This window comes from Palaemon carinicauda, chromosome 16 (genome assembly GCF_036898095.1).
Source record: "Palaemon carinicauda isolate YSFRI2023 chromosome 16, ASM3689809v2, whole genome shotgun sequence".
Classification (NCBI taxonomy): Eukaryota; Metazoa; Arthropoda; class Malacostraca; order Decapoda; family Palaemonidae; genus Palaemon; species Palaemon carinicauda.
The window spans coordinates 114,396,618-114,409,117 of record NC_090740.1 but is presented as its reverse complement, the minus strand read 5'-3'; the positions used below and the strand labels follow the sequence as shown (position 1 = coordinate 114,409,117).

General features: G+C 35.9%; 1 pseudogene; it reads left to right on the top strand.

The window, feature by feature from the left end:
• LOC137655500 (uncharacterized) overlaps window positions 1-10,974 on the top strand; it is a 13,516-nt pseudogene extending 2,542 nt beyond the window's left edge.
• The last annotated feature ends 1,526 nt before the right edge of the window (window positions 10,975-12,500 follow it).

Sequence of the window (12,500 nt, the reverse complement as noted above, 5' to 3'; positions counted from 1 at the left end):
GGTTCTTTCTCTCATTAATCAATAACGAAAGTTGGCATTGAATTTAGTATATGAAATATCATTGTCATAGATTATTATCATGAGCTGATTTTAAAGGTTCCCAAATTATATTCCCCGAAAATTGGTTTCCACTTTTATTCTTCTAAAATAATCAAATAAACGAACATGAGAATTAGAGATAATGAACCAAAATCGTTATCACAGATTAAATTATGTTTTTTACAGTAACGAATAATAAAAACAAGATTTCTTCAATAGGTGTGAACAACGTTTTAGCTTCTAATTTGGATTAAGAAAATACCGTTGTAATAAAAATTACTTCAAACATACGGCAAAGGGAAGCAGGACACGAAGCTATGCAATATGAATAAGTGTTGGGTAGCTTAAGTTAAGTATTCATTCTCAGAGTAAATGAAATACATTTGAAATTCTTATATAGTAAATAAAAAGTCGTATGTTTGCTTCTAAATTACTGTCTAAAAATATGATTTTTTATTGAATGTAAGAACTAATTCTTTCAGCTTGATGTCATTATTATTATCATTATTATTATTATTATTATTATTATTATTATTATTATTATTATTATTATTATTATTATTATTATTATTAGCTAAGCTACAACCCTTGTTGGAAAAGCAAGATGCTACAAGCACAAGGACTCCAACAGGGAAAAATATCCCACTGAGGAAAGGAAATAAGGAAATAAATAAACGGTAAAAAAATAACTACCAATTGATAAAATATTAGAAAAAAAATAACAAAACCAAAACATATAATCCATATATAAACTATAAAAAAGAATTATGTCAGCCTGTTCAACATGAAAACATTTGCTGAAAGTTTGAACTTTTGATGGGATATGAAACACAACATTGTCACTAATAAAACTATAAATCCGAGTCACGAATTTCTTAAAGGGGAGAAGGAGTATAAGTTTGAGTAAGAGATGACTTCCAAAGTCACATCTCAAGCAATTGCAAGCCAAAGACGAGACTTCAACAAGCAAACAGTTGTATTCATCAGCCGAGTTTCTGTTGCAACTTTGACAATACGGAACGTCGTTGCGTTGTCTGTTTCGAGGAGGGAATGGTGGGGAATTTGAATCTGAATCTGAATTTGATTTTTGTGTTTGAATTTGAATTTGAATTTGAATTTGTGAATTTGAATTTGAATTTGAATTAAGATTTGAATTTGTGAATTTGAATTTGAATTTAAATTTGAATTTGAATTTGAATTATAATTTAAATTTGTAATAGAGGGAAAAGAGAAAAATTTGAATTTGAATTTGAATTTGTAATAGAGGGGAACAGAGAAGAAATTTTGTTTGAATTTGAATTTGTAATAGGGGGAAAAGAGAATAAAATTTAATTTGAATTGGAACTTGAATTTGTAATAGAGGGAATAGAGGAAAATTGAATTTGAATTTGAATTTTTAATATAGGGAACAGAGAAAATTTGAATTTGAATTTGAATTTGTAATAGGGGGAACAGAAAAAATTCAATATGAATTGGAATTTGAATTTTAAATAGAGGGGAACAGAAAAATTTGAATTTAAATTTGAATTTGTAATAGAGGGAACAGAGAAAAATTTGAATTTAAATTTGAATTTGTAATAGAGGGAACAGAGAAAATTTGAATATGAATTTGAATTTGTAATAAGGGGAACAGGAAAATTTGAATTGAATTTTTAATAGAGGAGAACAGAGGAAAATTTGAGTTTGAATTTGAATTTGTAATAGGGGGAAACAGAATTTTTTTTATTTGAATTTGAATTTGAATTTGAAATAGAGGGGAACAGAGAAAATTTGATATATGAATTTGAATTTGTAATAGGAGGGAACAGATAAAAAATTGAATTTGAATTTAAATTTGAATTTGAAATAGAGGGGAACAGAGAAAAAAATTAAATATTAGGCTTCTAAAGGCAGGGAACAGTGACATTACCTTACCTAGTAGGACAATGCCCTAGAGACTGACCATATATCCTTATGATCATTGCCCAAGTCTACTCTCCACTCAAGCTAGGGCCATGAAGGTCCAGACAATGGCTACTGATGACTCACCAGGTAGACCTATAGGCTCTCCTAAACAACCCATCGTTAGCTCACAAGGATGGTAAGGTTGCAGACACTACAAGATAATCTCTCTCTCTCTCCCACCCCTCTCTCTTCTCTCTCTCTCTCTCTCTCTCTCTCTCTCTCTCTCTCTTCTCTCTCTGATTATTACATTATAAACTAAAGCAAATAATTTGCATGTACTTAATCATTTCTGGTCCAGTGGGCATGGAAAAAAAAAATTGTGTCAGCATAAACCAGACCTAGTAATCTTTATAAACGTAAATATACACTTGATCTAAGGTATGAAAATATGATAGGAAAAACTCGAACCCTAGTTCAGCAGTTCGCCAGTCAGAGACGTTAAAAATAGGCTACCCCAACCTTATCCTGGTATTACAAGTTTATGTATGTTATCTTCAATCCCACAGTCGTTTCATAAGTATTACCTTTAATATTATTATTATTATTACTTACTTACTTACTTACTAAGCTACAATCCTAGATGAAAAGCAATATGCTATAAGCCCAAGGGCTCCAACAGGGAAATAGCCCAGTGAGGAGAGAAATAGGGAAATAAACTACTAGAGAAGTTTAAGAACAATAATAACAGTAAAATTAAATCTTTCATATATAAAAGAGGATAAAAACTTCAAAATAACAGGAGCAAGGAACTCTAACCCAAGACAGTGGAAAACCATGGTACAGAGGCTATAGCACTACCCAAGATTAGAGAACAATGGTTTGATTTGGGAGTGTCCTTCTCCTAGAAGAGCTGCCTACCATAGCTAAAGAGTCCTCTTCTACCCTCACCAAGAAGAAAGTAGCCACTGAACAATTGCAGTGCCGTAGTTAACCCCTTGGGTGAAGAAGAATTGTTGGTAATCTCAGAGCATATTAATCACTTTCAGCGTTTCCATATACCTTCTCATTGATTAGACGCAGTTACTTACAATGTTTGTTTTCCCAAATGCTAGATAGAACAACGTAGAGAATTGAATTACGATTTTTTTCGATGTAACACCAATTTATTTATACTTATTGTCTCTCTATAAGGAGCGGTTCCAACTTCAAATTCCAACAAATGAACTAACATCTTTTACGAGCTTTGCTTATTTATTTAGAATCCTTCCTCATAAATTCCTCATAAATGTCAAAGTAAATATAACTATTTTATTACACTGATTCTGTGTGCCTTTTCACTACCACTGCATTGTCAAAACTTTCAGGAGGGAAGAATCCACGATGTTCATATCGTGAATGATTCTACCAAAATCTAACAACATTCACACGCACAAGCATATGTATATTCATGTGAATTATATTGTACAAACAACCTAAAAACGCTTTGGATAGAAACAAAGAGCAAATCATCATAAACTATGCTATATATATATTATATATATATATAGTATATATATATATATATATATATATATATATATATATATATATATATATATAATATATATATATATATACACACGCACACACACACACACACACACACACACACACACACATATATATATATATATATATATATATATATATATATATATATATATAGATATATATATATATATTCGCTTGCTAACAGATATCCTTATATAACTTACTTGGCGACTAACTATTGTGTTTACAAAGACCTAGATGAAGAATTACCTTTAGTATACTGTACTGCCACGAAGAGAGAGAGAGAGAGAGAGAGAGAGAGAGAGAGAGAGAGAGAGAGAGAGAGAGAGAGGAGAGAGAGAGAGATGCAAGGAGTTGCAAGGATTTTGGATTTCTCAAAGACTTTTTAGTCCATCCGCGGAGGATTCCACCTGCTCTTTTGTTGGAGCGATTTAGTTTAAGCTTTTAGAGATTTCTTATGATCTTGTTTAACTTATTCTTGAACTCGTTTACCGTGTAACTGTTTAGAGAGAGAGAGAGAGAGAGAGAGAGAGAGAGAGAGAGAGAGAGAGAGAGTGAGAGAGAGATGTGTCCTTACGTGTACATGGGCTAAACCCTGTACTTTCTGAGAGAGAGAGAGATCGAGAGAGAGAGAGAGAGAGAGAGAGAGAGAGAGAGAGCAGAGAGAGAGAGAGAGAGTCCTTATGTATCCATGAGCTAAACACTGCACATTTTGCGAGAGAGAGAGAGAGAGAGAGAGAGAGGAGAGAGAGAGAGAGAGAGAGAGAGGAGAGAGAGAGAGAGAGTCCTTATGTATCCATGAGCTAAACCCTTCACTTTTTGAGAGAGAGAGAGAGAGAGAGAGAGAGAGAGAGAGAGAGAGAGAGAGAGAGAGAGAGAGAGAGAGAGAGAGAGTCCTTATGTATCCATGAGCTAAACCCTTCACTTTTTGAGAGAGAGAGAGAGAGAGAGAGAGGAGAGTGAGAGAGAGAGAGGGAAGAGAGAGAGAGAGAGAGAGAGAGAGAGAGAGAGAGAGTGAGAGAGTCCTTATGTATCCATGAGCTAAAACCCTTCACTTTTTGAGAGAGAGAGAGAGAGAGAGAGAGAGAGAGAGTGAGGAGAGAAGGAGAAGAGAGAGAGAGAGAGAGAGAGAGAGGAGAGTCCCTTATGTATCCATGAGCTAAACCCTTCACTTTTGAGAGAGAGAGAGAGAAGAGATGAGAGAGAGAGTAGAGAGAGAGAGAGAGAGAGAGAGAGAAGAGAGAGAGAGAGAGAGAGAGTCCTTACGTATCCGTGAACTAAATCCTGCACCTCTGAGAGAGAGGAGAGAGAGAGAGAGAGAGAGAGAGAGAGAGAGAGAGAGAGAGAGTGTGTGTGTGTGTCCTTACGTATCCATGAACTAACCCTGCACCTTCTCCCAGCATTACGCAATCGATTATGGAGATGAGATGGGCGAAGCTACCGTCGAAATTGACGAGAAACACACCTGGCCTCCATTACTACCTCCTTCAACTCAGCAATCCAGCAACTCTGATGAACTTCAGAAAGGTAAGCATCGGTTGTATTCGACCATGTAATCACTTGAAAAGCCTTTGGCTGAATGGGTCTCTTGCCGTCTGTGGATTTATTTGAATAAATCTCTCATGTTATTATTCATTCTTATAGTTATCGATTCTGCATATCAACAAAGATCTCGCATATAGACGCACGCACTTACACAAACACACACACACACATATATATCTATATATTGTTTATATAAACATATATATATATATATATATATATATATATATATATATATATTATATATATATATATATATATATGTTTATATAAACATATATATATAGTATATTATATATATATATATATATATATATATATATTATATATATGTTTATATAAACATATATATATATTATATATATATATATATATGTTTATATAAACACTATATATATATTATATATATATATATATATATATATATATATATATATATATGTTTATTAAACATATATATATATATATATAATATATATATATATATATATATATATATATATGTATATATATACTCACATATATATATATATATATATAAATATATATATTATATATATATATATATATATATATATATATATATATATATATGTGCGTGTGTGTGTGTATGTGTGTGTGGGTGTGTGTGTGTGTGTGTGTACCAAACAGTAATTTTTAACTTTCTGGAAGCGTTGTAATCGTCATTGAGGCTGTTTGAGGAAAGATCTGACAGTGATTTTGGCCTTCTGGAAGCGTTGTCAACATCATAGATGCTTGCTGTAAAGGAGTACCAGTACCTGCTGGAGCAAAATGATACCATGAAACTACCATCTTCACCACTGAAGACTTACAGAGAACCCAGAACTCCGCTAATCCCTCAAATGGTCTAAAAACGTATAATTTACTCTTTATATCCTGCAGGTTTTCGCAGTCTACGTGACCGATACAGAATGTCTGGTGTCGAGGCTACAAGTAACGGAGCGAGGCTACAAGCAACAGCTAGATAATAGAACACAGCTTTACCAGAACAAGCCTTCACTCTACGTGGTGGGATCCATATCACCTCAGATAGTAAGTCCCAAATCATGACTATTCTCCGAGTGTTACAATTATATAAAAAACAAACATTTGCCATTCTGATTGATTTTCAAGGAAAAATATCACCAATGTGTCTGGATAACCTATTTTTTTCCCCAATGGTTTTTTGCAGTCGAAAAACAATGAAATAGATAGGCTTGTGCAGTTGGCTTCCTTAATTCCGGTACACTAACATTTCCTTACTTCCAGTGAAGTGTACCGGAATTAATGAAGCCAACTGTACCAACAGGAACAGGTGGATACAGAAATTGAAACTGAAAAAACTTTTTTTTTTTTAGGTAAGAAAACTCTTAGGAGAAGAACTATCCAGATTTTGCGTAGACAAACGGACTTCGAGGCTTAGCCAAAGAAGGCCAAGTTTACCACCCACACATTTAGTTTGCATTCCATTGCTGATGAAATCGGAGAAAATACTTCTTTTGAAGCAGGTAATTATATCTCTGAACATCTTAGTCTAAGTTAACAAGTTTAGACTTTTTGAACTTAATTTATGTTTCATCACCACCTCGTACGCTTATTGGCGCAAAAGGCCTCGATTAAATTTCGCCAGTCGTCTCTACCTTGAGCTTTTAAATCAATAATTCTCCATTCATCATCTCCTACTTCACACTTCACAGTTCTCAGCCGTGTAGGCCTGGGTCTTCCTTGTGGAGCCCAGCTGAACGTTTTGTGAAGTAATATCTCCTGGGGAGTTGGAAGAGCGTGCCCAAACGTCTTTATTCCTAGATGTGTGTGTTGAAAGTAGCTATAAATAAATATTGAAATGACAATACTTCCAAGATTTCATGGCTTGAAAACTACTTATGGTAGTGCGTATTGAATTTTTGACAATAATGGGTTTCTGATAAAGATTTTATATCAGTATAAACTGTTTGCTAAAATGTATTTTGATGCTTATTATTCCTTTTCCTACACGTATATGTATATGGGTAAATTTTTTCAATAAAATTTACTTTCCAGAGCATCAGAGGCCCAAAAGAGGAACGAAAAAGAATAAAAAGTCAAAGGGAAGAAAAGACAAACAGTCGAAAGGACGCCGTGGAAAGGACAAGAAGTCGAAAAAGGACAAAAAGATTAAGAAGCCCAAGACAAAATCTTTAAAGAACAGCGCTCAGCATCTCAATATCAAGCTCCTCGGATTTCATTTCCTTCAGCTTACATACCCTCAAATTTTACAGGTACAATATTTGTTGGAATGGTAATCTTGATCTTTTAAGCCCTGTCCACATGATCGTGCGTGCTCGACGGGCAAATAGTGATACCAGACCACAATAGGTTGTGAGAATGAGGGTTGATGACGTCAGAAGCGGGAATACCACAGGCAGGAATCTGGCAACAAACAGTGCTGCCAGATCCCTGTCTGGGGTTTTCCTGCTTCTGATATCATCAACCCTCATTCTCACTACTTATAGTGGTCTGGTCTGGTATCATTGTTTGCCCGTCGACCATGCTTGATCGTGTGCACAGGGCTTAAGAGGCGAATCATATCCTATATAATTTCTTCAAACATGTAAATTCTGTCACATTTACTATTATAACTGCTACTGAACCTCATTACCTAATAATATTAACTACTCTTGTCTTAACAGATACCACTACAGTTCTCCAGGGTTCCAGTGATCATGTTGTCCTACAAGAAGAGCCATATCTTTCCCCCTCATTTACCAGAGATGGTGACGATGGCCATGGGTTCAGGCATTACCGAGACTTTTACCAAGAACCAAACCAAAGCAATGACACACGATCTTCAGGTCACATCAGACGTATAATAAGTCATGATATAAGTGATCTAGGGGATGGGGATACCAAAATATTAATACCGGAAACTATCGTCAAGACGGACAAATTTTTAATAGATATGATGCTGATGAAAGTGCAGTAGATACCGCAAAAGGACAAAGCAAACGGAGTCACACACGTGAAGAAGATGTCATGGATGATGGAGCTCGGTTTGATGATCCATTTGAATACCATAATGATTCCAGAGATTTACCAAAAGATTTTATTTTAAGTCATGACGCTCATATATCACGAGAAGAGGGCCCTATTCAGGCCGATTATGATTTATTAAGAACACCTGGGCTTTCCCATGTGCAAACTCAAGCTCACATGGGTGATGGAATGAGAGATGCTTCTGCATCTGCTTTGCCAAGTGACGGTTCTGGTACTTATGTGCAAGGCAATTCTGATTCTGAGGGATTCTTCATTGCCCAAGCTCATGGCGTAGGGCACCCAGGAGGGAGAATAACTAATCTGGCCCATGTGTTTGGTAATGCTCATGGAGTTTTAGGCTCAGCTATGACAAATGGCCATGGACACCAATCACACGTAAAGGTAGACATGGGAGCACATCCTTCATCTACTGCTCATATAGCAACCCATGATGGCTCAACTGTACTGTCATCGAGCGTTCATGCTACTCAGCTTAGTGGTAGGGGCTGGAGCACAGGCATATGGAGATGGAGTATCAGCAAGCAATGCTCAAATGGAATTTAACCCATCTCATTCATTTCGAGCTGGTCATGGTGGTCTGAGAGGTCAGGGATTAGCATCAGCTACCATCACAAAATCTGGAGGTTCATTGTTAACTTCCATTTCAGGTGAAGTTGCTGGAGGATCATACTTAGGCACAGCACACTCAAGTATCAGCCATGATCTCGATATTTCTTCCATAAGAGAAAATGATTCTTTGGGGGTTCATGAAGATTATGGTCACAGTGATGGAGTAGCTTATGAATTCGGATATCCAGATCCAAGTAGGGATGAACTCTCTGATAGTAGCGGCTATCAAGATTTTATTTATGGTCGACAGTTAACTGATCATGTTCCTTATGACACTGATGGTTTTAGACAGGCAAACAGCTCATCCCTCGTGGTTGATTCTGGTGTTCAAAGTCACTCTGACCATGCTTCCGACGTATGATTGATAACATTATGGAAACTGTTCATCCTCCTGACAAGCATCCTAAATTTATTGCATATCCTGTCAGCGAACATAGTATCATTGATAAAGATAGTCTAGTTGGTGGGGCTGGAATGCCACCAAGAGAGAGTGAAATAGAGCAAGCACCTATCGGTGGACACAGTGGTCTTCCAGAAGGTAGAGGTATAGCCACAGAAGGATCAAAGGCTGGCCTTGTTGGCTTAGCAACTTACTCTCACGGCCAAGTAGGTGCTCCTCCAGGTCCAGGAGAGCTCTTGAATTATCCACTCGAAGATTCTCAGAAATATGACTACAGCTTTTATGATAGCGGGTATGGTTCAGATTACTATGCAGAAGAATATGATAGTGAAATTCCGCAGGATACAAGAGATTTGCCTTTCTTTGATTTAGGTCCTGAAATAAATGGTTTTGAGCCAATTGAATCAAATTTTGAGAACTTTGAGCCCATGCAGCTGGGCATACTTGATCATCCCAGTGGTTGAGCAATCGTCACTGTTGGTTGATCATACCGAACGTCCTCCACCAGTCCCCCCATAAATACGATGAACCTGATTTATATGATATTACACCTGATCCCCCCAATAACTGTGTTCCAGGTACAGGAACCTACTCGTTTACCAGATGGTACAATATCCAGAGATGACAATGAAACACACACATTTGAAAATATCTATGATGAAGTGGGTAGTAGTGACTATGATTATCATGATCCTGTTTCGTCTCCTTTCCCAGGCACTCCAATGCAAACTCCCTATGTTTCAACACCTCCACCTCATATTTCTTTATTTCCTCAAATATTAACCACTGCTTCCTCTGCAACTCCTACAGATTTGTCAGAGCAGAAGAATCTATCACATCAGTCACTTTCAGAAAGAATTACATCTGAACGCACAGTGATAGCTCCAAGCATCAACCATCTTCAAAAACAGGGCCTCATCATGATTTACACCACGAAACACCAGTCCAATTTCACCTTCCAGGTGTAGCCCAAGAACCACAAAACAGTATTTTCCTCACCTCATTCACAATCAGAAACTTTCATGATCCCTGGCCCTCAAGATGTGTCCAGAAGTCATGACTCACAGTTTGATACACAGCTTGACCCCAGATCACAAAGCTTTTCACAACAAAATATTCAAGGACAAGGGACTAATGTTGGTATGATGATGATGGGCATACCTCTTGATCCTGGAAACCCAGGGAGTGTCCATTATCTACCTGGCAATGATGGAGGACCAGATTTAAAAGTCATGTCAGTTGCTGCTCGACAAGAGCATTCCCTCTCCCATCAACGCCAGAGAACATTTTTACAACCGGGCCAAAAGATTCCGGGCGCACCTGGTTATAAAGTGCCCTCTGGTTTTAGAGGTCATATAATTCTTGGTGACAATGTCCCTGTCAGTGCAGAGTCACGCAGGGTGGTGCAAGGACCGGGCACTTATCAACAATTATCTCAAGAGGGTGTACCTGGTGCTCAAGTTACCTTCAGCGGAGGCAGTGGTCCTTCATCTAGGAGAACAGGGATTGGAATGAGTGGAACGTCTCAGCATCTGGCACAAACACACTCTCCCATGAGCTCTCGACCAATTTCTGGCGCAGCATCAATGCAGTCACAGAGAGGAGGGAGTGCAACACCTAGAAAATCATGGGACGGGAGACCAGGAGGTCGTGTGGGATCCCAAAGTTCTTGGGGCACTTCTGGTGATGTTCAAAAAGTTGGAATCGATGGTGACTGTGGTTATTACTCATTGAATTGCGAACCAGCTTTTGGGACCAAACTGACCGAAACCAAATATGTAGACCTATTTTGATAACGATAGGCTGTTGCTGTTGATTTTCATGCTTGTTTAACATACGAGTAAGTCACATCTAAGAACTAAATTGATATAGCAAAGTGTGATTAGTTATTATTTGAAAATATGTCAATATTCGTTTTGACCTTTTTAATTATTACTCCAATAGTTACCAGATTAATTAGTACCCTTCAAAACAGCGTCATCCTTCTTATAACATCTTACGATCATTATCATTTATAACTTTCAATCTGTTAGTTCTTAGGTTCGGGGAAAACTAATGTTGTTATTTATTTTCCATCTTTGACTTTTGGCACATAAATATTTCCCGTTACCTTTTTGGATATCTGCTTTCATTATTAATTATTTGCAGGTTACATTATGGGAATTATTTTTCTTACTATAGAATAATTGTTTATTTATTTCCATACATATATTTACTGAATATAAGCTGTTCCTTGGCACGAGCATTTTTATCAGGAAATTCACCATGGAAAAGAATCTTCATCTGGCTATGAAAGTTAACTTATAATATTCTTCTTCTTCTTCTTCTTCTTCTTCTTCTTCTTCTTCTTCTTCTTCTTCTTCTTCTTCTTCTTCTTCTTCTTCTTCTTCTTCTTCATTCTTATTATTATTATTTATTTATTATTATTATTATTATTATTTATTATTATTATTATTATTATTATTATTATTATTATTATTATTATTATTATCATAGCCTTATTATTCTGATTGGATCACAGAGCTCTACACAAATTTTCCCAGTACACAACATTACGTGAACTGTATTTATCTGTCTATAATCTATTTCCTGTTTACATGCGTATGTCCTCTTACCAGGGAATACCATACACATTGAATAACATGCTAATTTATCCACTTAATCTCCAATGTGGGAAGGTAGAACACTTCTCTGAGAATTCATGAGTTGCAGGCTATTCTGAAACATTTTATTTTCCATAAAACAAAAAACCTACTATAGAGGACCCAGGCAACGAGTTTGTCAATTATTTAAATCCTATTTATAATTAGAATTTTTAGGTTATTATTATTGTAAATAAAATAACCCACAATGTTTGCAAAATTGAATTCATTAATCTTTCGAAGGGACCATCTCCTTTCCTTTTCAGAAATCGAATTTGTTTTCTGAAGAGGGAGATAGTCGCTTTTGAAAGCTCAATTACATTAAATTTTCTATACATTATTTATCATAAATACACAGAAAATCGTATATTTTAATGTTATTATTATTGTTAATACTATGATTATTATGATAAAAACTAAAATTATTATTATTATATGCTTAGATTAGAAAGGTTCACTATAACCAGGGCGTTCCGTTCATCTCCATATGTATGTGTTGTATTGCATCACCCATACGTGTATCATACACTGGTATATGTATATGATACGGTTAGAAGGTCATGCAATGGCGGTGTTTAAAATCACGACAAAATACGAGTTTTAACTTCTTCAATTTTGAATTTGAATTTTAATTCTGTTTACATCCGTATATTCTCTCTTATTCCAATTTCATTCAAATGACCTTTTTTTTTTATCTCATAAGCGCTTGAACTTGAAAAGAAAGCCTCTAATTTAATTTCTGTCGATTATCTCGTCAAAACGAAAAGGCCAAATGAAGCAAAGAAAACAAACCATTG